This window comes from Aristolochia californica, unplaced genomic scaffold (genome assembly GCF_029961685.1).
Source record: "Aristolochia californica isolate CCGP_79_NKW_82.1479 unplaced genomic scaffold, dmAriCali1.0.hap1 SCAF_2, whole genome shotgun sequence".
Lineage (NCBI taxonomy): Eukaryota > Viridiplantae > Streptophyta > Magnoliopsida > Piperales > Aristolochiaceae > Aristolochia > Aristolochia californica.
The window spans coordinates 35,026,626-35,050,055 of record NW_027181881.1 but is presented as its reverse complement, the minus strand read 5'-3'; the positions used below and the strand labels follow the sequence as shown (position 1 = coordinate 35,050,055).

The 23,430-nt window shown below is 34.3% G+C and overlaps 1 pseudogene; it reads right to left on the bottom strand.

Annotated features, from left to right (window-relative positions):
• LOC137955002 (uncharacterized) overlaps positions 1-23,430 on the bottom strand; it is a 185,791-nt pseudogene that overhangs the window by 74,853 nt on the left and 87,508 nt on the right.

Below are 23,430 nucleotides of genomic sequence, written 5' to 3'. Positions count from 1 at the left end.
TCAGTGAGAAGAGATCTTATCCATAGGAGTTCACTAACAGTGTGTGCCATGACTCTGTATTCTGCTTTTGCACTAAACCGTGCTACTACATTTTGCTTCTTGCTTCTCCATGTAACCAAATTCCCTCCAGCCATTGTGCAAAATCCTGAAGTAGATTTCCTGCCATCTGGGGATCCTTCCCAGTCTACATTTGAGAATCGTTCGATATGTAAGTGACCTTCATTTTTATAGAGAAACCCTCTTCATGATTTTTTTTATTTCATAATTTTTTCTCCTTTTTCTCTTTTTCTCCCCTTCTCTTTTTTTGTTTTCTTTGTTCTTCATCTTTTCCCCATATTCTCAATTTTTTCCTTTTGAAAGAAGAGAATCAAACTGAAAAGATGGGAAAAATATATTTCCCAATGAATTTTGAAATATTTTGGGAGAGGGTTCCCTCTCCCACTGAATTTTCAAACTTGTTGGGAAATATTTTCTTTTATTTTCTGTATTGTTGTTTCTCATCCTTTGCTTCTTCCCCTTGTTTTTTTCTTCTACTTCTTCACTTTTTTTTCCTTGTGAAAAAAGATAATAAATTTGGTAAAGATTGTTAATTTAATGTTCTCTTAGGAAATTCTGAATTTCGCTATGAATTATTTTCTAAAGTCTCTCTTTGAAAATCTATTCCTTCTTCTTTCTTCTTCCTTTCCAATCTTTTCTTCCATATTTACAACTTTATTAACATCTCATGTGTATAAATCCTTATGTAACTAATCATTAATTAACTAATTTCAGTAGAATGAAAGAAAAAATAACTTTCATACTTTCATTAACATTCTAAACCTTGATTCTTTCAAATAATCTTTCAAGTAAATGCATCAATTTTTAAGTAAGTTTTCTTTTAAATAAAATATTATAAGTATAACCATTAGCGTAACATATTTAACAAAAAGCTTTTGAAATCTATGGACAAGAAAAAAAATTCTTTCTTATTCTTGTTAGTTCTTTTTGACTTCAAAAAAAGGTTCAAATATGGAAAAAATGATATTGAAATGCACTAAATTGTTAAGAACTTACCTTTAATTTTAATTTCAATTTTGTTTATAAAAAAATAATATTTTTATCTCAAATAGACCAAAAATAAAGTTTTTAATCATAATTGCCACTATACTATTTTAATAGTCATATTTCGCACAATTGTCATAATCCTTACATAATTAAAACTTTTTCAATTTAATGAAAATATTAATCGATCGATGTCATAATTACCTATTAATTAATATAGAATTAATCAATAAAACTTAATAAAGTCGAATTATATAACTAATTCTTGTATTAACAAACCAAATAACCTTGTTGTAATACATAACTATTTGATCAGAGCTATATTATTAGTTAATTAATTAGCAATAAATACATTTACTAATCGAATAATTACAAATTAGGTAAGAAAATTATTGAATACATGATGATTTGTGCTAATTAAATAACCAATCGACCTATTGAATGTAATATCTAATCAATTATTTAATGATATAGGTAGTAAGTACTTAACTAATTACTTGAACATATTCTAATTATATTATTAACTAATTATTTGATTCAATTAATTTCGTTAGTAGAATTAACTGAGTCGGTTCAAACAACCAGAATGATATACTATTTCATTGCAACTAATTCTCGTTAATTAATTAGTAATTAATACATTTACTAATTAATAATTACTTATTAAGTAAAAAATAATTAAATACTAGATGATTTGTGCGAATTAATCAGGAAATTGACTTATTTAATGTAATATCTAATAAAAAATTTAATGGAACAAGTATTAATTAATTAATTAATTTTTAAGTTGATTAAAAAAATTCAATTAAGAAGTTATACTATTAATAAGTTATTGGATTCAACTGATTTGGTTAATAGAATTAAGGCAATCAGTGCAAACAACAAGAATCATATATTATTTTATCACATTTAATACTAGTTAGTTGATTAGTAATTAATGTATTTACTAATTGAATAGTTTTTAATTAGGTAAAAAATAATTAATTACATGATGATTCATGATAATTAATTGACCAATTGACCCAGTTAATGTAATAACAAATCAATTATTTTATGAAACATGTAGTAATTACTTAATTAACTAATTAATTAAACACATTATAATTATATAATGAATTAATCAATTGATACATTAATTTTTTTAGTATGATTAATTATATTGTTCGTTTTCCTTTCATTTTCGTTTTTAATTATTAATTAATTTATTTCCCATTATTTTTATATTTTAAATTTTTTAATGATTTTCCTTTTTTATTTTTTTCTTAACCTTTTTCGTTTTTTAGTTTTCTTTACTCTTTTCGTATTTTATTTTTTTCTTATTTTTTATTATTTTAGTTTTTAATATTTATATATTTTTATTTTATTTTATTTTATTTTATTTTGTTAATTTTAATTTTCTTTTTATTCCTTTTTCCTTATTCTTTTATTCTTTATTTTTTATTTTCCCCCTTTTTATTTTTGACTTTTTCTTTTTACTTTTCCCCATTTTTCTCTCTTATTTTCTCCCTTTTCTCTTTTTTTTTTCACCTTTTTCGTTTCCCATCCTCTTCCTTCTTCTTCCCTTTGACTTTCCCTCTCTTTGGGTCTCGTCCATTCCGTTTGATCTATTTTAATTTTATCTTTAATCTTATTTTTAATCATGCTTTAATCGTACTTTTAATCATGTTGTTTAATCATACTGTTACTAATGTTTAATTATGCTTATGTTTTGTTTTGATTTTTAATTATGTTGCTTGAAATATTGATGTGCTATAAAATGTTTTTCATGTAGCAAGGAGAAAAAAACTCATGATGAAGGAGGGGGAATACGATGGGACCGTTGTATGGATTTTATTATAATCGTTTACTAGGTTGGGTGGTCTAGGGAGGGTAGAGCATTTAGATAAATTTGTGTCGGCCCAAGTGGCTTCTTAGGGGATGGGGGGCGTGAATTGAGTGTTGACCATATGTTGACTCCCTTATTGCTTTTGATGATAACAAAATTTAATAGATCTAACAACTTGCAAAACTAAGTACTTTTGATACTTTTCCTTCAAGAGTCAATGCATCTCAACTTCAAAAGATTCAAAACAATCAAGCCTACTCAAGATCTTAAACAACATTGATGGACGTCGCTTGAAGAAACACCCACAAAGAAGAAGACAACGAGAATACTAGAGTTCAAGTATAAAAGTCATATGTCAAAAGTCAGTCACAAATGTCTGAGAGAATTCCTAACTCCATTCTTTAAGTACAATAGTGAATATGGAGCTTTAGGTCATCCATTGCATACAAACAAGTTTAGGAACATCATAAACATCCCTTAGAACATGTTAGAGAACTAAGACAAAATCATTCTCATGCTTTTAGAGTCAACTTAGTTGAACTAGCACTAGAATGATCGATCAACCTTTGTCCAGGCAAGTGAATTTTACAAGGATTGATCGATTATCCCACATGATTGATCGATCAGACAGAACCATTGCATAACGATTTCAAACTTCTTCATCTTACGATTTTGCTCCTCAATACGTCGCACACACTACAAGAAAAACATGTTTAGCCAATAAAAAACCCAACATTGGAATCAAATTTTCTAGTAGAAGTGGACTTTTGCTAGCGAATCTGAAATTCGTTGGGAAAAATAAAGATTCTCTAAGTGAATTTAAAAATTCGTTGTGTGATCTCTTCTTGCGAATTTTTATCCTTCTTGAAAAATGCTTCTCCAAAAATTCAATGCAAGAAATCTTAAAACCTTTTCCAGTGAATTTCAATTTGTTGGAAAAAAATTTGTATTTATTTTTTTTATTTTTTTATTTTTTTATTTTATACTCTTTTTTCCTCTTTACACGTGTCCTTTTGCAGGAATAAAACTCAACTAAATAACTTGGAAAATAATATTTCTCCTAGAGAATTATGAAATTCACTAGGAGAAGTTTTCTCTCCTTTTCCTTTTTCCTTTTCTTCATTCTTCACCTTTTTCCCATATTCTCTATTTATTCATTTTGAAAGAAGATAATCAAATTAAAAAGATGGGAAAAATATTTTCCCAATGAAAGACTGCAAAAGAACACGCTCCTTGCACCATAAAGCATATTAAGGCCGTCCAAGAAATTAAAGCTCGAGTTAGACAGTTACCTTGTCTTACCTTGGCCAACCCTCAATGGAAGAAGGCATTTTGAAACTGATACCTCACATATTGGATATGGGGGAATATTTAAACAATAAAATCCAAAATCTAATAAAGAAGAATTGGTACGAATTTTGGCCTTTGGAAACAAGCGCAATTGAATTATTCAATTGTTAAGCAAGAAATTTTTGCTATTGTTAAATGTATTGGTAAATTTAAGGACGATCTACTTAATCAACAATTCCTTCTAAGAGTAGATTGTTCTAAAGCTAAACAAATTCTTAAAAAGATATAATTTTTTTGACATCAAAACAAATATTTGCACAATGACAGGGGGAATTAAGCGCTTTTAATTTTGATATCGAATATATCAAGGGAGAAAATAACTCTCTACCTAATTTTCTCACTTGTGAATTCTTGCAAGGATAACAAAATGTCACATTTTCCTTACATGGGACATCCTCTCTCTGCTAGAGGAGGAACATGCCCTGGCAGGTTCAATCCCAATAAAGGGATAAATAAAGGGAAAAATAAAGTTCCCGAAGCATCCTCAACGTAAATGAAGGACGTGGTTCTAGTAAACCCCATTTTTACAACCCTTCCAATTACGGACGACATTCCGGTCATCAATTGCGAGGATATAGTCGTGACTACGGATCCTTGGAAAATATGTTCCAAGTGGTTAAGAGTCCTTCCTCCCAATAACCAACCACAAATCTTGGTTTGATTATGAGGTAATATGAGGTCATACACATAAACATACTAGGTTTATTGCACTCGGTGTTGAAATTAAGAAGCACCTACAAAATAAAATACCAATTCCTTTATGGGTATAAAAATGGTGGGCAAAATTGGGGCCTCCAATCTCTATTCTTCCTGAACCCATTTAGGATTTATATGGTCAATGGTGAGTCATTCAACCAATATTAAGGATGTCCAGAATTTGGTGAAAGGATCGGATACATTCTTTTTTTTTATAGAATTTTCTCTTTCATGGATATGAAAATAGGGTTTGAAAATTGATTTCAGTGAACTATAGCTGCCAATCTTGCAGCATAATTTCCATGTATGTATGTGGGGTAAATTTCCCACTACAACCATTGAAGAAAAGATTACAGAAATTAAGGCTGTTATTCTCAAATATAAAAATCTAACTCCTCAATATGTGGAACCTCTGACAAAGATGTCACCTTTTGATATTATCAAAGCACAATTAAAAGAAAAATTTCCTAACATATTTGAAGAAGAGCTACTCTTCAAAGCTCTTGACTCTATTGAAGAGAATTTTTTATCAAAATTAAATAAAAACTCTAAAGATGACCATATGTCAATCTCTGCCCATGAGAACTCCATGGAAAGTAGTCAAGATGGTAATCAGGATGAAGAAGTGGGTTTTAATCCATAATCACAACCAGAAGACCATGATGCATCGCTTGGTGACTACTGAGAGGCCATGATTCACAAAGTTCAATCATGAACTAAGAAAAAAAATTCTTACAGATGAACAAGCAAAACGATTATCAGATCTCCAATCCAATGATCAATGCTTATCTTAGTCTTGATACAAGAACAAGACATCTATTTTTGAATCCTGTGAAATATTTAAGAGAAGGAAAAGAATCAAAACATAGGATGCATACAATAGGACTCCCTAATCTTCGGGGAAGACAACAAAGGTGTCAAATCACCAAACTCATAATGGAAGAACGCTACAAAAAATATAGTTGACAATTGATCAATCAGGGTCATAAAAGAAGCATCTTTTGATTATAATGGCAAAGAAATCTAAATGCCATATAGTCAGATCACCATAATAAAAAAATCTAGACCATAAAAATGATGACTTAAAGAAAGTAAAAATTGACTACTTCACATCAAAAGAAAAAAATTCATTTACCGGCATGTCACATCAGCTACAGTATCGCCTGGTAGGTCACATCAACTACAATATTACAACATCGACATCAACCACCACCACAATGTCTACAATAATAGAAGACACATTAGCAGTCGCCACCACAATGTCTACAATAATGGAAGTCGTGCGTCAAAATTTCCTCGCTGGATTTCAAAAGAAGTTGAAATTGATGTAATTTCTTCTTAAAAATCAAGGTTCCAAAAGCTGTAAATAGGGAAACAATTTGTGTGTTTAGGCATCACTTGAAAAGGTCGGAAGTTGTCTCCAAGGTTGCTTCAAGGTTTCTCTAATTGTAAGTCTTTCTTTCTTTTCTTTCCTTTTTTAATAGATGTTGCAATGAAGTTGTTGTTATAATGAAAGTTCTTCGTCATTTTTACCGAATGCAATCTGTCTAAAAGATCCTTTTTATTGGGGATAGGATGTCTAATCCATTTAAGGCAGTCATTAAGTGACTTATAATTTACCTTTAAACGAGGAACTCTTTTTTGTTCAACATTTTTATTAACTTAAAATAATGTACAACTCCATGGAGAGTAGGATTTTCTAATTAATTCTTTTTCTAACAAGATTGTAATTTCGTGTTTGTAGAGATCTAGATACTCCATTTGACTTGGTTGGGCTTTAGTCGGAATATTGTTTTCATCAAAATTGTCAACATATGGTAAAGAAACAATATGTTTCTTTCCGTTCCAAAATGCAATAGGAATTATCACTACAAATTTCAGAAGTAAAGTGTTTTTGTATTAATTCTATTTAATCTTTAATCTCAGAAGATGCTAACCTTTGTTTAATTGACAGATAACAAATTTCTTCTTGTAAATAATTGATTTGCTTTTCTTTTTGAAAATATATAATTTTGAGTTCATTGAAGAAACTAGTCTAAGGACCCGATTCAAAGGGAAGAATATCAGAACTTCGTTAATATGTCCTTCTATTCCTTTGTTGGTGATGCCTGTAATTGGCATGCTTTTTCTAAGGAAAGGAGTCCCTAGAAAGACCTATTGAGATAAATTTTTAAAAAGTAAGAAGTCCACAACTAAGCAATTTTCATCAATGTAAATTAAAACATTATTCAATTTATAATTTACATTCATTCTCTATCCACAGGCATTATGGAGACCTTGAGATGTTTTCTCAAAATATTTTGTGTGAATTAATCCTTCCTGAATGCAGTTAAGATCTGCACCGCTATCCACTAAGGCTAGTAAATTATGAAGTACATAATCTTCATTTATTACTACATGAATTTTTATGTGTCAATTTTAATTAAGGACAAGGGTAATGGAGTGGAGAAAAAATTCTTCTTCGTTGTCATTTTGAAATTTTGATAAAATTTTATCTTGTTTTTTAATTAAATTTTTAAGATCTATTACTTCTATTTTTAACAACACTTCTTTTTGAAGATCCATAGAAATGATAGGTTTAGTAGGGGTACGGTTATGGTTTTCCATATGATTCATAACTTCTTTAAGAGAATAAGGTTTAATTGTTAATTTTTTCTCTTGTTTTATTTTGTTTTGAATTTTACTGAGATATTTCTCAATTAATTCTTGTTTTATTAAGGGATCATCTTCATCATCTATTTCTTCTAGTTGATGCTTCTGTGCCATTTCTGAGATATTTCTCAATTAATTTCTTATTTTTATCTTTATTATTTCATTGTTTAAAAAAATTCAAATTGTTTATCTTTTACTTTTTTTTTAACTTTTACTTATGTTTTTTTGACTTACTGATGACTTTGTGCCTAGTCCATTCAAGTTTGATCTCGTTTGATTTTGTCTTTAATCATGTTTTTAATCATGCTTTTGATGATGCTTTAATCGTACTTTTAATCATGCTTTTACTCAGCTTGATTGTTATGATCTTGGGTTAAGTGCTTGGCTTTTCGGTACCTACCAGGCTGGTCTTTTGGGCAGTATTGGCTTGGTGCTTAACATCTTCAAATTAAAAATGATTTGTATGTGTAATCAAAATATGATGCATAAAAATAATTCTATATAAGCATAAGCATGCACACACCATAGGGACAAAAAGATTTTTTGTTCTTGATCTTACCCTAGAGGTAGCCATCTCCCAATAACCCTTGCTTAGTAAAATTTCCTCTATTACACTCTAATAGCTTGAAAAATACAAGTAGATTACGGCTCCCATTGGCCACATGTAGCTCAATACCCGATTTTTACAACAACCAATCTCGCCAAAAGATTTCTACTAGATTCTAGCTCTAGCTATGCATTTCTATCTATATTCACAAGTTCTAGATGAACCTTTCACAAATTCCTAAATTAAAATGAATAGTTTACACCCTTACTTGAGAGATGCTTCTCCTTGAGAGTTTCATGCTACCTCCTCCTTGTAGCATGTTGTGGAATAATCAAAGAGCTTATACTATGATGCACACAAGGATGATTGAGAGAGAGAGAATATTTTCAAAGGTATGACGCTCTTTCACTCTAAAGCACTTTTGGTGGGAATTTGAAACGTAAAGCTTTGTGGCATGAGAATATACCAATTAATACTCATTCACTTCTTTACTCAAGGTTTGGTGGGGTATTATATCTTCCCCAACTCGAACTAGTTGTTAATTTTCCGTTGGCAAAAATTAGACTATTGATTAATCGATCAACGGTAAGTGACTATGGTTGATCGATCATGCTTTATATTTCTGGCTTCCATAGTTCTGGATGATCCATCATAGTCAGTGACAGATCGATCATTCAAATGTCAGATAAAAATATATGTCTTTATAAAGCATGGAAAATTCTCTTTAAGTGCTTTAACATGTTTTTAACTATGATGATTCTAAACATGTCTATGTGCAAAATAAATCCTAAAGCTCCGATCTCATAAGTACTTAAGGACTAGGAGTTAGAATACTCTCTTACACAAATTGACTGAGTTTAAATGTATGCCTTGATGCTTGAACACAAGTCTTCTCGTTGTCCACTTACTTGTGGAGGCTTCTTCCAGAGATGTTCTTCAATTTTGCTTGAGCCTTCATTTTGCCTTTGAAGATTTAGACCTTGAGATGCTCTTGAAAATTAAGTATCTGAAAGACTAGATTTGCTAGTTACAATTAATTTTTTTATCATCAAAATCAATGTGGGAGTCAACCTACGGGCAACACTGAGTGGATTTGGACTGATTTATAAATGTTTTATTTTCAATTTGCATTACTTGAAGTTAAAGGAAGAATGTGAGTTCATCCATTAAACTCATTTCAAACTCATTCTTCATTACACTAATAAATTGTTGACATTGAGAGGGGATTGTATGACCAAATATGATATCATCCCCATAGATTTGAACAATAATCAAATTTTAATCATGGTTATTTGTGAATAGTGTATTATCTATGCTTCCTCTCTTATAACCATTCTTTTCTATGAATTATAATCTTTCACACCGCGCTCTTGGAGCTTGCTTTAACCATTGCTTTATTCAATTTATATACACGGTCAAGCTTACTCACATCTTAAAATCCTTCAGGTTGCTCAATATATACCTCTTCTTGTATGTACCCATTTAAAAATGTACTCTTTACATCTATTTGGTACAATTTCAATATCAAGTGACAAGCATCGACTATGGGGATTCGAATTGCTTCTAGTCTTGCCACAGGTGCATAGATTTTTAAAATTTTTTTGCCTTCTTCTTGGTTATATCCTTTGGTAACTAACCAAGATTTGTTTCTCACTGCTTCATTTTCTTCATTTGCTTTATTCCTTAAGAACCATTTTGTTCGAATGACTTGGTGATTTTTGGGTCTAGATACTAGAGTCCAAACTTTATTTCTTTAAAATTGATTCAATTCTTCTTGCATTGCCATAATCTAAAAGTTATCTTTTTCAGCTTTGACAAAGCTTTCCGGCTCTATTTGAGAAAAGAATGCACAATTTGCCATAGTCTCATGAGTTGCTCTTCTAGTTACAATTTTTCCTTGAGGGTCACCAATGATTTGTTCTAGAGGATGATTAGCCATGAACTGATAGTTCTTTGGCTCCATAGGTATCTCTTCTTGGTTATTTAGGTTAATTGGGTTCTCTTACATAATTTGGTCTTGATTTTGAGATCTCGGGGATGATTTGAAGTGGTTTCCTTCTTCATCATCAGAATTTGGAGTTGGAGTAGCATTTGGCGAATCGAATTCGTTAAACTCAAGATGAACCGACTCCTCTACTCTCATAGATGTCGTATTATAAACTCTGTAAGCCTTTCTATGATAAGAATAATCCAAGAAAATTCCTATATCAGATCTAGAATCAAATTTCCTTAATATTTGATTTGGCTCTTTCAATTTGAATACTTTACATCCAAAGGTTCTGAAATATGAAATGTTGGGAAGAGTCCCCGTATAAACCTCTTATGGAGTTTTTTTGAGAAGTGGCCATAAGCTAAGTCGATTAATGATATAGCATGTGGTGTTTAAAGCTTCGGCCCAAAACCTATGTGAAATGTTGTATGCATAAAGCATAGCTCTAGCCATTTCAATTAATGTTCGATTTCTTCTCTCAACCACACCATTTTTTTGAGTTCAAGGAGCTGAGAATATTTGGTCTATACCATGCTTTGTGCAATATTCCATGAAATGTGCATTTTGAAACTCTTCTCCATGGTCACTCCTAATTTTGTCAATGTTATGGTTTTGCTCTTTTTGAACTTTTTAACTTAGGTTAGTGAAGGTTGGAAAAACATCATACTTATGAGCTAGGAAATCTTCCCATGTGAACCTTGAATAGTCATCTACGGTGAGGTGAGATACTTCCTATTTAGGCATAAGGTTTGAGTAGGACCAACTAAGTCCATGTGGATTTGTTAAAGATGATGAGAGCTTGAAAGTTTCTTTTTAGATTTGAAAGAAGTTTTGCGTTGCTTTCCAAGTTGGCAAGCATCACAAAGTCTCCCTCTTACAAATTTTTGATCCGGTAGTCTTCTTACTAGGTTCTTTTTAACTAATTTGTTCAACTAATATATTCCTATATGTCCAAGTCTCTCGTGCCATTACTTTGCACCCAAAAAAATGACATTATTTGAGGAAAAATTAACTATGTTAACTACATAGAAATTCCTATTTCTTTTTCCCCTTAGAAATAGTACATCGTTTTAGTTCTATACTAAGAATTTGTCCTATTAAAATGAGACTTATTTTCCCATTTCATAGAATTGATTAATGCAAAGTAAGTCATGCATCAACCCTTATACATAATACACATAGGATAAGAAAGAGGTTGAAGTACCGTTTTTACCAATTCCTTTTATGGTAACTTTGTTATTGTCTTCAAAAGTTACATAACCTCCATCTTTGGGATTGATTTAAACAAACTTCTTCATATCAGTGGTCATGTGCCTCGAGCAACTGCTATCCAAAATCCAAACATTTTTCAATGCCTTAGCTTGAAGATAAACCTCTTCGGAAGTTGTAGACTGATCATCATTGTCTTCAATTGCCATGAGTCCAACATCGTTTTCTTCTTCTTTCAAGTGGCTAGACTCTTCATCTTATAGCATCTCAAGCTGAGATCAATGTTAAACACCTAGCCAATACTACCCAAAAGACAGACCTAGTAGGTAGTGGAAAGCCAAACACTTAACCTAGGATCATAACAGAAGAACTCGATCCATCCTTCTCTTGAGATGCCACCTGGGCTAACAATTGGTATCAGAACGGGCTAACAACTTAATTAAACTCAAAATGTCCTTGATTTTGAAAAACAATAAATAGCATCTCAAGACAAATTGCTCCTTCCCAAAGGAAAATCTTCCAACCATCCACCGCTATATAATGGAACAAATTGTGGATATTATATGGTAACAATAAAGTTCTTTCTTCTATCCATGGATTGAGACATTTGACTTGTAACCAAGAATGGACCATTTGAGCCAAAAAAGCTTGAAAATGTTGTCTCGATTGCAAAGGTATTTAATGAATTAACTAGGGAATGCAAGGAGCAACTCCTATCAAACTCGAAGGCCATAAATCTCTTTTTATGTGCCTTAGGACCAAATGATTTCAATAAGGTCTCCACATGTATGACTGCTAAGAAAATTTGGGAAAAATTTGAGGTCACACATAGGAACCACTAGACTAAAAAGACTCTAGGATCAACATTTTGATAGCCTAATTTGATGAATTCAAAATGAAACTGGGTGAGTCAATAGCTGAGATGAACTCAAAGTTCACTCATATCAAAGTTCAATCATATTATAAATGAGTTGAATATCTTAGGAGAAGAAATTTCCTTGTATAGGCAAAATGACAAGCTTCTTAAGGCATTTCCAAAGTCAGAGAACATAAGGAAGATAACCATTCGTGAGAATGCTAACTTTAGAACCATAAAGCTACTTGGAATTCTTCTCACATAGGAGATGGAACATGAAGATGTAGAGGAAGAGTAACCTAAGAAGAAGAAATTGCACTTAGGGGCAAAACATGTGCAGGAAGTAGTTCTTGTGAAGAGAGCTCAGATGATATAAGTTTTAACATTATATATCTTCAAGGAGTCTGTTGGAAAAAGAAAAACCTTAAAAAAGGCCAATTCGGAGCTCAAAATCACAAAAATTCAAGAGAAAACTGATGTTTGCTTTGAGTGTGGTAAACCAGGACATAGAAGGAACAAGTGTCCTAAATTATAAAAAAAACCCCATCCTGAAGCAAAGATCTAAAGAACAACAAGAAGAAATTTTGGATCTCATATTGGGATGCAATGGAGGAAGATTCTAGCCAATCGAAAGAAGAAGAAAGTGATGTAGGACTCCTGGCTTTTGAAGAAATTGATAACGAGTCTACAATTTCCAAAGAGGCAAGCGACTTAGACTATGAACCTGAACTTGAATTACTTTTGGAAAAATCTATTCATAGTCTTAATAAATGTAAATAAACATGAACTTGAATTACTTTTGGAAAAATCTATTCATAGTCTAAATAAATATAAATAAATATAATGATTAATTACATGAGACTGCAAAGCTCAAGGAAGAGCTAATTGTCTTGAAGGGGACAAATGAAAGTCACATAACTAATGCCTTAAGACAAAGTTGATTGATAGACAAGCTATGATGTAATAGGCTTGCTTTTTAGAATAAGAGCTTAGACTTAGAGAAGCAAGTCAAAACATTGTCTCTCAAATCCACAACCAAGAGTATAGTTGGGAAGAACATAATATAAGAAAAATAAGTTCTTTCACATTTCTCATATTAGATGATACTATTGCTATGAATTGGATCACTATGCCCACATTTGCAAAGTTAAGATTAAAAATGGCCCTTAAATGGGTCTCTATGGGTTATCCCAAAGGATTTGAAGATGTGAGTAAGCCTTACCATGTATACAAATTGAATAAAGCATTATCTAGGTTAAAGAAAGCTCCCAGAACGTGGTATGAAAGACTATGAAAATTCTTATCAACGAATGACTATAATAGAGGAAGCATAAATACGACTCTATTCAGTAAGAACCATGATCAAGACTTAAGTATCGTTCAAATTTATGTGGATGATATCATCTTTGTTTTTACAAATCCCTCTCATTATGAATAATTTTCTAACGTAAAGAAAGATGAGTTTGAAATGAGTTTAATGGGTGAACTCACATTCTTCCTCGGACTTCAAGTAACACAAATTAAAAATGTCACATTCATAATTCAGTCCAAAACACAAAGGGATTGCCTAAGAGATTCAACATTGAAAATCTTAAGTAAATTTACAAACCTATGTGTTCATCCTCGAAACTTGACTCAGAAAACTCCGGTAGGGCCATAAATAAAAAATTGTATAGATGCATGATAGGATCCCTACTTCACCTTTCAGCCAGTAGATCAGATATAATGGTCTTAGTATACCAATGTGCAGCATATGAATCCAATCATAGAGAATCTCACTTAGTGGTAGTAAAAGAATTTTCCGTTATCTACTTGGGACACCCAATTTAGGTCTTTGGTACTCAAACTCTTCAGCCATTCATGTAGTAAATCCTTTTCTTATTCCAATGAAAGCATGGCACCTCATTTTACCCATTTAAAATAGTGCTACCTCTTCCTTTTAAGTGAGCTTTTCCTACGACAAGCATTGACTTGGTACTTTAGTTGCACGAAGAGGATTGATGGAACTTATATTTCCATATAAATGGGTCACATTTATACTTCACATGTGAATGGATGATATTAGTCCCATTGTTAGTACACATACTAACAAATCTCAAGCAAGTCAATGGCGGGGAAGGGGAGGGGAATGAAGATTGTTCAATAAATCTTTTATATGAGTTCTTTGAAAGAAATAACTCATATTGGTTTATGAGACTTGTAAATTAGTTCCAATTAGGGAATTTTATTGTACTACCATATTATTTTTTAAAAATAACACAAATAACCAAATTTTCAACTTAATGTCACAAATACCCAACTTTGACTTGTCAACTACACATGTGTACAGTCAAATGTCACATTTAGAATTGACTGCTTACATGGTGCCACATCAACACCATAGAATCAAACAACACATCACCCTACCACATCATCGGGAAGCTACAACATCCTCTATGTAGGCTTCTTGATGACGTACCGGGTCACACGTCATTAGAGTTTTTGGGTGCTGATGTGATGTGATGACATATCACCATGTAAGCGGTCAAAGTTGGGTATTTGTGATATTAAGTTGAAAAGTTGGTTATTTGTGTTATTATTTTAAAAAAATTGGGTAGCACAGTAAAATTCCCTTCCAATTAACTTAAATTTTTATCCAAACAAGTAGAGGAGATGCTTGATCCACTAATTCCACCATTGACTATATGGGAATTGGGATCATTACTAACAAGGCAGCATCCAAGCATATTTCCTCTATGTTGGAACTTGGGATGCTAGGACTTATTTTAATTCCACCAACACAAATCGACATAATAGAAAAGAAGAATATCCATTAATATTTTTTATATTTTCTGATTGAATGATACAAATCATATTACATGTATACAAGGGAATGTAACCTGTATAAATTCAAATTACAAATCTTCTTATCTTCAAATCTCAAATCTCCTTATCTTCGAATCTTATCTTCAACACTCCCCTTCAAGTTGGAGTTTATGTTAATGATATCCAACTTGTTGAGTAATGCCTTAAATTGGGACAAAATCATCGCCTTAGTGAATATGTCTGTAGTTTGGTTGTTGGTTCGTATGTGTGTTGTCTTAATCATATCTGCTTTATTATTTTCACGTACTAAGTGATAATCAATTTCGATGTGCTTGGTTCACTCATGAAAGACTGAGTTTGAGGTGATGTGTAGAGCAGATTTTTGTCACAATTCAACATGACTAGTTGAGTATGTATGATTTCGTTGTCTTACAAAACATTATTCAACCAATTAATTTTGCAACATGTAGTAGCCATAAAACGAAACTCTACTTCGGCAGTTGATCGAGCCACCTTGTATACTTCTTTGTTTTCTGAGAAATTGGTGATTGTCCAAGAAATATAAAATAACCTATTACTGAACTTCTAGTGTCCCTACAACGAGTCCAATCTGCATCACAAAATACATTTAATTGGAGTGTACTTGTGGAGGATAATAAAATACCCTGTTCTGGACTTTGTTTCAAGTTATGTGGTTTTTCCATAAATTGGCTTAGAACATGGACAACGTAGACCATATCTGCTCTAGTAATGGTCAAGTAGATCAATCTTCCCACAAGATGCCTATATGATGAAGGATCATGTAGGAGTTCTCCATCAGATTGTGTAAGAGCTAGGTTTTGCTCCATTGGGAACCTTGTAGGTTTAGCTCCCAGAAATCAAATATCTTCTAATATCTCCAAAGCATATTTTCTTTAGGAGAGGGAAATCCCCTTTGAAGACCTTGCTACTTCTATGCCCAAGAAGTATTTGAGTTGGCCAAGATCCTTAAGTTTGAATAACTTAGATAATAATTATTTCACATCTTCAATTTGTTGCAGATTGTTACCTACCAAAACCATGTCATCAACATACACAAGTATTGCTGTAAAACTTCCCTTGTGGGATTGCATGAATAATGAATAATTTTATTTTGACATATGAAACCCAGCAGTCTTTAGGGTTTTAGAAAACTTCAAAAACCACTATCTAGAAGCTTGTTTCGAGCCGTATAATGACTTGTTGAGTTTGCACACTTGAGTCTCCCCCTTTCGTCCAAAACCTGGAGGTAAGGACATGTATACATCTTCATCAAGATCACCATGTAAAAACGCATTTTTTGAATTTAGGACCCCATGAATAATACCTCGAGCAAGGGAAGAGACAAAGAAAAAAGAGAAAAAACAAAAACTCTCAGGTAGAGAGAGAAGAGAAGGAAAATAAGAGAGATTAGAGATAGAGTACTTCACAAAAGAGAAGAGAAAAAAAGAAGTAGCTTGCTTGAATAATTCTGAGTTACAATCACCTCTATTTATAGTTGAGGAGGTGATAGAGTCCATGTAAAACTAACCTTAGGACTCCTAATTACATTCAAACTAGAACTCTCTAAGATAAGCCTCTTATGATAAGATTGCATTATCTATTTAAGAGACTAATTTAACTCGTCTACAAACACCTTCTTTAAGGACGTGAATCAAGCTAGAGAGCCAGCTCTTGGTCTTATCTTGTGGGTCCTAAATGATCTTCCAGCTCTTGTAGATAGAGATACCAGCTCATGGTATCTATGTGGGTCCGACTTGATCTTCAAATCTTCTATTTAATTCCAGTACATGTTCCTTATATCTTAGCTAGGGCCACTTTGTATGAGGACTCTTGTTGACACCTCTCGAGCTCATGGTGGGTCCCACCAGCTTGTGGGGCCATGGTGGGTCCCACATTATAACACTCCCCCTCAAGCTGGGGGTGAGAAAATATCGTAGATGCCCAGCTTGCTGCAAATGTTGGACTAAATTTTGTGAGTGATTGGTTTGGTGAGAATGTCTGCAACCTGGTTCTGTGAAGATACATGCTGGAGAGATAAGATGCCAACAGTGAATTTTTCTCGTATGAAGTGGCAGACTATTTATATATGCTTTGTTCTCTCTTGGAAGATTGGATTTGACGTGATGTGAATTGCAGCCTGATTATTACAATATAGATTCATAGGTGCTTCTTTGTAAAAACCCAGTTCAGTTAGGAGAGATCTGATCCATAGGAGTTCACTAACTGTGTGTGCCATGGCTTTGTACTCTGCTTTTGCACAAGACCTTGCAAGTACATTCAGTTTGTTGCTCCTCCATGTAACCAAGTTTCCCCCAATCATCGTACAATATCCCCAAGTAGATTTTTTGTCATCTGGGGATCCAGCCCAGTCTGGATATGAGAATCCTTCGATGTTCAAGTGTTCATGATTTTTATAGAGGAGCCCTCTTCCTGGTGCTCCTTTGAGATATTGTAATATCCATTCTGGTGCTTGCCAATGACCGAGTAGTGGTTTGTGCATTTATTGACTTACCACACTGACTGCTGATGTCAAATTTAATTACATCGGCTTTTATACCTCGCAAGTGTACGAATCATTCATGTAATCTAGTGGGAAGCGAGGGTCATATCCACAGGGAGGACTGAATTTTGTGTATTCTTCAGTCAACTAGCCTATCCAAATATGATGAATTAATCTGAACTAAACATTGATTATATCCTAAATTATCAAGCAATGATCTAATTAACTACTTGCACAATAAGAAATGTCAACTCTAGATTTTACCGTGATTCGTGCCTCTCTTGAGTACTATGTAACCACGACTTCGAATTCTCAATCCTTGCATCTAGCCCCTCTCGGGCGCCTAGAGTTAAGGACAAAGATCAGATTATAATACCAAAATCCAACCTAAATTATAATCCAACCCTAACTAGCTAATTACCTAGAAAATTCGGAAAAAAAATATTCGATAAACATCAATTCTCAAATCAAATTTAATAAACATTCAAACCTAAGTTCAAACTATAGGAAACTAATTAAATTACAAAATGATGGATTACTCCCCTTCTTCTTCCTTTTGCTCAGGCAGCAATTCCATTCTCATGGTTGCTACGATTTCCAGAAATTAAGGGCTTTGGGTTGCAAGAGCGAGCGGTCGAAAGTGGAGGCAACGCCGGTGAACAGGAATCAAAATTGGCACCGGAGGAGGTGGTGCGGCGAAAGACGGGATGGAAGCGAAATCCTCTGACCGGCTCTCTCGAGTCTCGGTTGGAGTCCGACTAGGCTCGGGAAGTGGTTAAAAATGCGTAATCGACGCCAGAGGATGGTCGAAATACGGAATCGGTGCTGGAGGAGCTCTCTTGGGTCACCTCCCGGCCTGGCTAGCAGAAAATGGTAGTGTCAAACTCACCGCGACAGAGACTCTCTCGAGCTCTCCTCGGGTCTGTTCTTGGTTGCCGGACAGCGGTGGACGACTATGGTGCACGACGAACGATGGCTGGAGGGATCCCTCTCGGGTCTCTCTTCTTTCGGTCGGTGGCTGGTTGGAGACTCTCTCGAGCTCTCTTCTCTCTTCTCTCCCCGTCTCAAAACGATTTTGCCCTAAAAATACCTCTCCCTTTCATTAATGGCATTTTTGTAAATATCTCCTTCTCCACACAAAATTCTCATGAAATTCCATAATTGAATCCATAAAAATCATTTCAGGAAGAAATAAACCCTAAAAGCAATGAAATATTATTCAGGAGAGAAAAATATGCAATATAAGCAGTGATCAATGCCAAATTCAATAAATGCACATTTTATTTGAAAACCGATAAATAACCACCTATAACACAAAAATAAGGGTTATTCTATTATAATTAACCTAGTTCTCAAGTCAGAATCTGGCATCTATCACACCACCAAACCTAAATCATTGCTAGTCCCTAGCAAAACAACAACAGAACCAAAATTGAGCCTAGGAAAACAAAATGCCACTTTCATAGGAAACACAATTGCATTTAGCGTATGCAACAAGCCATTAAACCCCTACTTTACGGTAGTGGATGAGTTGTGTCTCGTGAGGGTTTGCATGGAATTCACCCACAAAATTCATCTAAATCAACAATATGAAAAGAAAACGGAAGAAAATCTACTCCTCATTAGCATATGACTAACACTTAGTATAGCAAAATGTCTGAAAATCATTTAAAACCTTGCTCAATTTGAAAACCTGTGTAAAATATAATACATTATCAATCCAAATACACTCACGGGTACTCCACCTGAACCAATGTGGCCCATAAGCAATTACTTCAATCGAACAAAGAGGCAACAGATAACAATAAAATCCTAGTCACATCACAATTAAGAGAAAATAGTAGAGTAAGCCTATTGTCTAACAATCTCACAAAAGAAGTATACATATTTTTTTTCTGAATACTTTTGGTATTACCATCATTTTGTATTCGTCCTCACTGCACATGCACTTATTTTTTGCATTCATGACTGTTCCGGTGCATGTCCCTGGGTTTGCCCAGGCTATTTCTGAGGTTATCTGTCTTTTGCAAGCAAGAGCACTTCCGTTTGCATTCATACGTTACAACAAAAAATTTCACTGAGATATAAAAAAACTAAGATCAAATAGGCATACAAGACTATTCAGACTAACATAGATCAACACTAGATTTACATGTTCTCTTTTGCAACTAAGTTCCAAGTCTAATGCAATAGTAAGTTATCCCACTGAATTCTCATGAATCACAACACATGATATCAGATTTCTATTATGCATATTCTACACAGTTTTCCACATACTAAGAAACACATTTGAGCAACTTATTTTAACACTACTAAAGTTAACCACATACTAAGAGGAGTAATTTGAAAACCATGAACAAAAATCAAAAGAAAAATCATTGCTAAGACAAAAAAGAGTCGTTCTCCCCCCCCCCCCCCCCCCCACACACACACACACACACACACAAACCGAAACCTGACATTGTCTGCAATGGGGAAAAGTTAAAACACCAAAACGACTACAAAAAGGAATAACAACTAAAGAATAATAAAACTCAAGGAAACCACATGCTCCATGGGCACACAAAAAGTAAAACAAAACCAAAATAGTGTAAGGAAAAGAGATATCAGCAAACACCCCCAAACCTAGAGCATGACACATCATCAAACAAACCAACTAACAATCACTAAAATATCTGATTATACTCTAGTTGACTCACAACTTAGCTGGTTATACTCCAGCAGAGTAAGGGTTAAGCTCTCTCAGGGCTCCTAAATCCATAGGTGGGACCATATGTGTTTGGTCATCAAAAATAATAACGAAGAGTCAATAAAGACCCCTAGAAATGATACATAGTCTCCCTTGAAGAAGGTTTACTTGTATCAGCCGTACCCGTAGGTAATCATCCGTAGATGAAACCGCTATCCCACATCACACTTTGAAGAAATCTTCGTGTGACTGGCCACTGAAGGTAGCAAGAATCACGCGCTGGACACAAGTCCTTGAGTTACTCACTATAAGGTTTTCATTCAATACTTCAAGTTCGAACTGGTCAATCCCAGAACGGTTGTTTAAGTACAGACCTCTCAAACTAGGGACCAAAATTTTAGTCATCGACTACCGGAACCATTTACGCTCTCAGCCGGCAAGAGAGTACCCTGAGTCCATGATGGGGCCGGCATCGCCGGGGGACCTCCAATCAATCAAGACTAGAGTACACCAAAGGTTATCCCAATAAGAATGAATAAACCAAAAAAAATAAAAAATGTAATGTACAAAGGGATAGAAGCGTTGGGATTGCCCACAATGTACTAAGTTTATAGTCGTAAGCAAGACTCTGATGCAGTCAAGATGAATGGACAGGTTCCTCCAAGAAAATCACCATCACCTCCTCCGGTGTGGGGACATTCTCAAAATACGGTTTGAACCTCTGACAGTTAACTTTGAAGACCGACCCATCTTCGTGATTGCGGATATCAACAACGCCATGAGAAAACACCTGTGTAACCTCAAATGGACTTGACCACCTGGATCTCAACTTCCCTGGAAACAAATGCAATCGTGAGTTATAAAGTAAAATATTCTACCCAACAGTAAAAGACTTGCAAAAAATAGATTTATCATGTAAAAGCTTTGTTCGCTCCTTATATAGTTTGGCATTCTCATAAGCATCATGACATATCTCCTCCAATAATGGCCCAATAAGCTCTATGCTCAAGCTCAACTGGTACACTTGGCGAAATGGAGACATCCCAATAGGAGTCTTATAAGCGGTTCGATAGGCCCATAAAGCATCGTCCAATCGAGTGGACTAATCTTTCCTATCAAAGCGAACCAACTTCTCCATAATCTGTTTGATCTCCCTATTAGAGATTTTCACTTACCCACAAGTTTGCGGGTGGTACGGAGTGGACACCCGATGAGTGATGAAGTATTTCTTCAACAAGGTCTCAAATGCTCTGTTACAAAAATGATATCCCCCATCACCGATGATCGCTCTTGGGGTACCAAACCGATTAAAGATGTTTTCTTTTAAAATTTTTAACACCACTTTGTGATCATTTGTCTTACATGTAATAGCTTCAATCCATCTAGAGACATATTCAATAGCAACAAGGATGTATTGATAGCCGAACGAGACAGCACAAAGTCAATACCCCACACATCAAACAATTCAACAATAAGAATGGGGTTAAGAGGCATCATGTTCTTCCTAGACAAACAACCAATCCATTGGCATCTATCACACACACGAAAAAACTCATGGGCATCTCTAAATAATGAAGGCCAATAGAAACCACATTGCAAGACTTTAGCCGCGGTCTTTCTAGCACCAAAATGTCCACCACATGCGAGGGAATGACAAAATTCAAGAATGTTGGCAAAGTCTTGCTCAAGTACACAACGCCTAATGACTTGGTCTGGACACACCTTGAACAAATAAGGGTCATCCCAAAAAAAATGTTTGACTTAGGAAAAGAATTTCAACCGATCTTGTTTACTCCAATAATCAGGAATCTTACGAGTTACAAGATAGTTGACCATGACAGCAAACCAAGGCAATTGGGATACTTGGAGAAGTTATTCATCAGGGAAGGAATCATTTAAAGGAAGGGATCCTTCCTGAGGTGCTACACAAATCCTAGATAGATGATTAGCAACAACATTCTCACAACCCTTCTTATCTCGAATCTTAAGGTCAAATTCTTGCAATTGCAAGATCCATCTAATCAAGACAGGTTTAGTGTCCTTGATGGATAATAAGTACTTCAAAGCAGAATGATCAATGAACACTATAACCTTTGACCCTAACAGATATGATCTGAATTTGTTCAAGGCAAACACAACAGCTAGCAACTCCTTTTCAGTGGTAGTGTAATTCAATTGAGCATCATGAAGAGTGCGGCTAGCATACTGAATGACACAGGGAATTTTATCTGCCTTTTGCCCCAAAACAACCCCCAAAGCATAATCAGAGGCATCACACATCAACTCAAAAGGCAAAGACCAAGTAGGGGGTTGGACAATGGGTGCAATGGACAAACATTTCTTCAGTGTCTCAAAAGCATGAATACAGGCATCATCAAAGGCAAAAGCAACATCTTGAGCAAGAAAATTCGTCAAATGACGAGAAAATTTTCTAAAGTCATTAATGAAGTGCTTATAGAACCCCAGCATGGCCAAGGAAAGAATGCACCCCCTTCACAGAAGTAGGTGGTGGCAGATTGGCAATTAGATCAACCTTGGCTATGTCCACTTCTATACCCCGCTCAGACACTACATGTCCTAAAACAATTCCTTCTTTTACCATGAAGTGGCATTTTTTCCCAATTCAAGACTAAATTGGATTTAATGCAACGGGACAATACGAGTGAAAGATTGTGCAGACATGTCTCAAAGTTAGAACCAAACACAGAAAAGTGATCCATAAAACCTCTAAAAAGTCACCAATCATGTCAAAAAAGATACTCATCATGCACTGTTGGAAAGTGGCGGGCACATTGCATAAACCAAAAGGCATGCGTTTGTAAGCAAAGGTGCCAAATGGACACGTGAATGTGGTCTTTTCCTGGTCTTCTAGAGCAATGGGAATTTTATTGTAGCCGGAGTATCCATCTAAGAAGCAATAAAAACTGTGGCCGACCAATCGCTCTAGCATCTGATCAATGAAATGTAGTGGGAAGTGATCCTTCCTAGTGGCGGAATTAAGTTTTCTATAGTCAATGTAGACACGCCACTTGGTGGTAGTTCTTGTGGGAATCAATTCACCACTCTCATTTTTCATTATCGTTGTCCCCCCTTTCTTAGGGACAACTTGAATTGGACTCACCCAGGTGCTATCAGAAATAAGGTAAATGATGCCTGACACAAGCAACCTGATGACTTCTTCTCTCACAACCTCCTGCATATGGGGATTTAATCTACGTTGCATATCACATGAAGCTTTAGTCTCCTCCT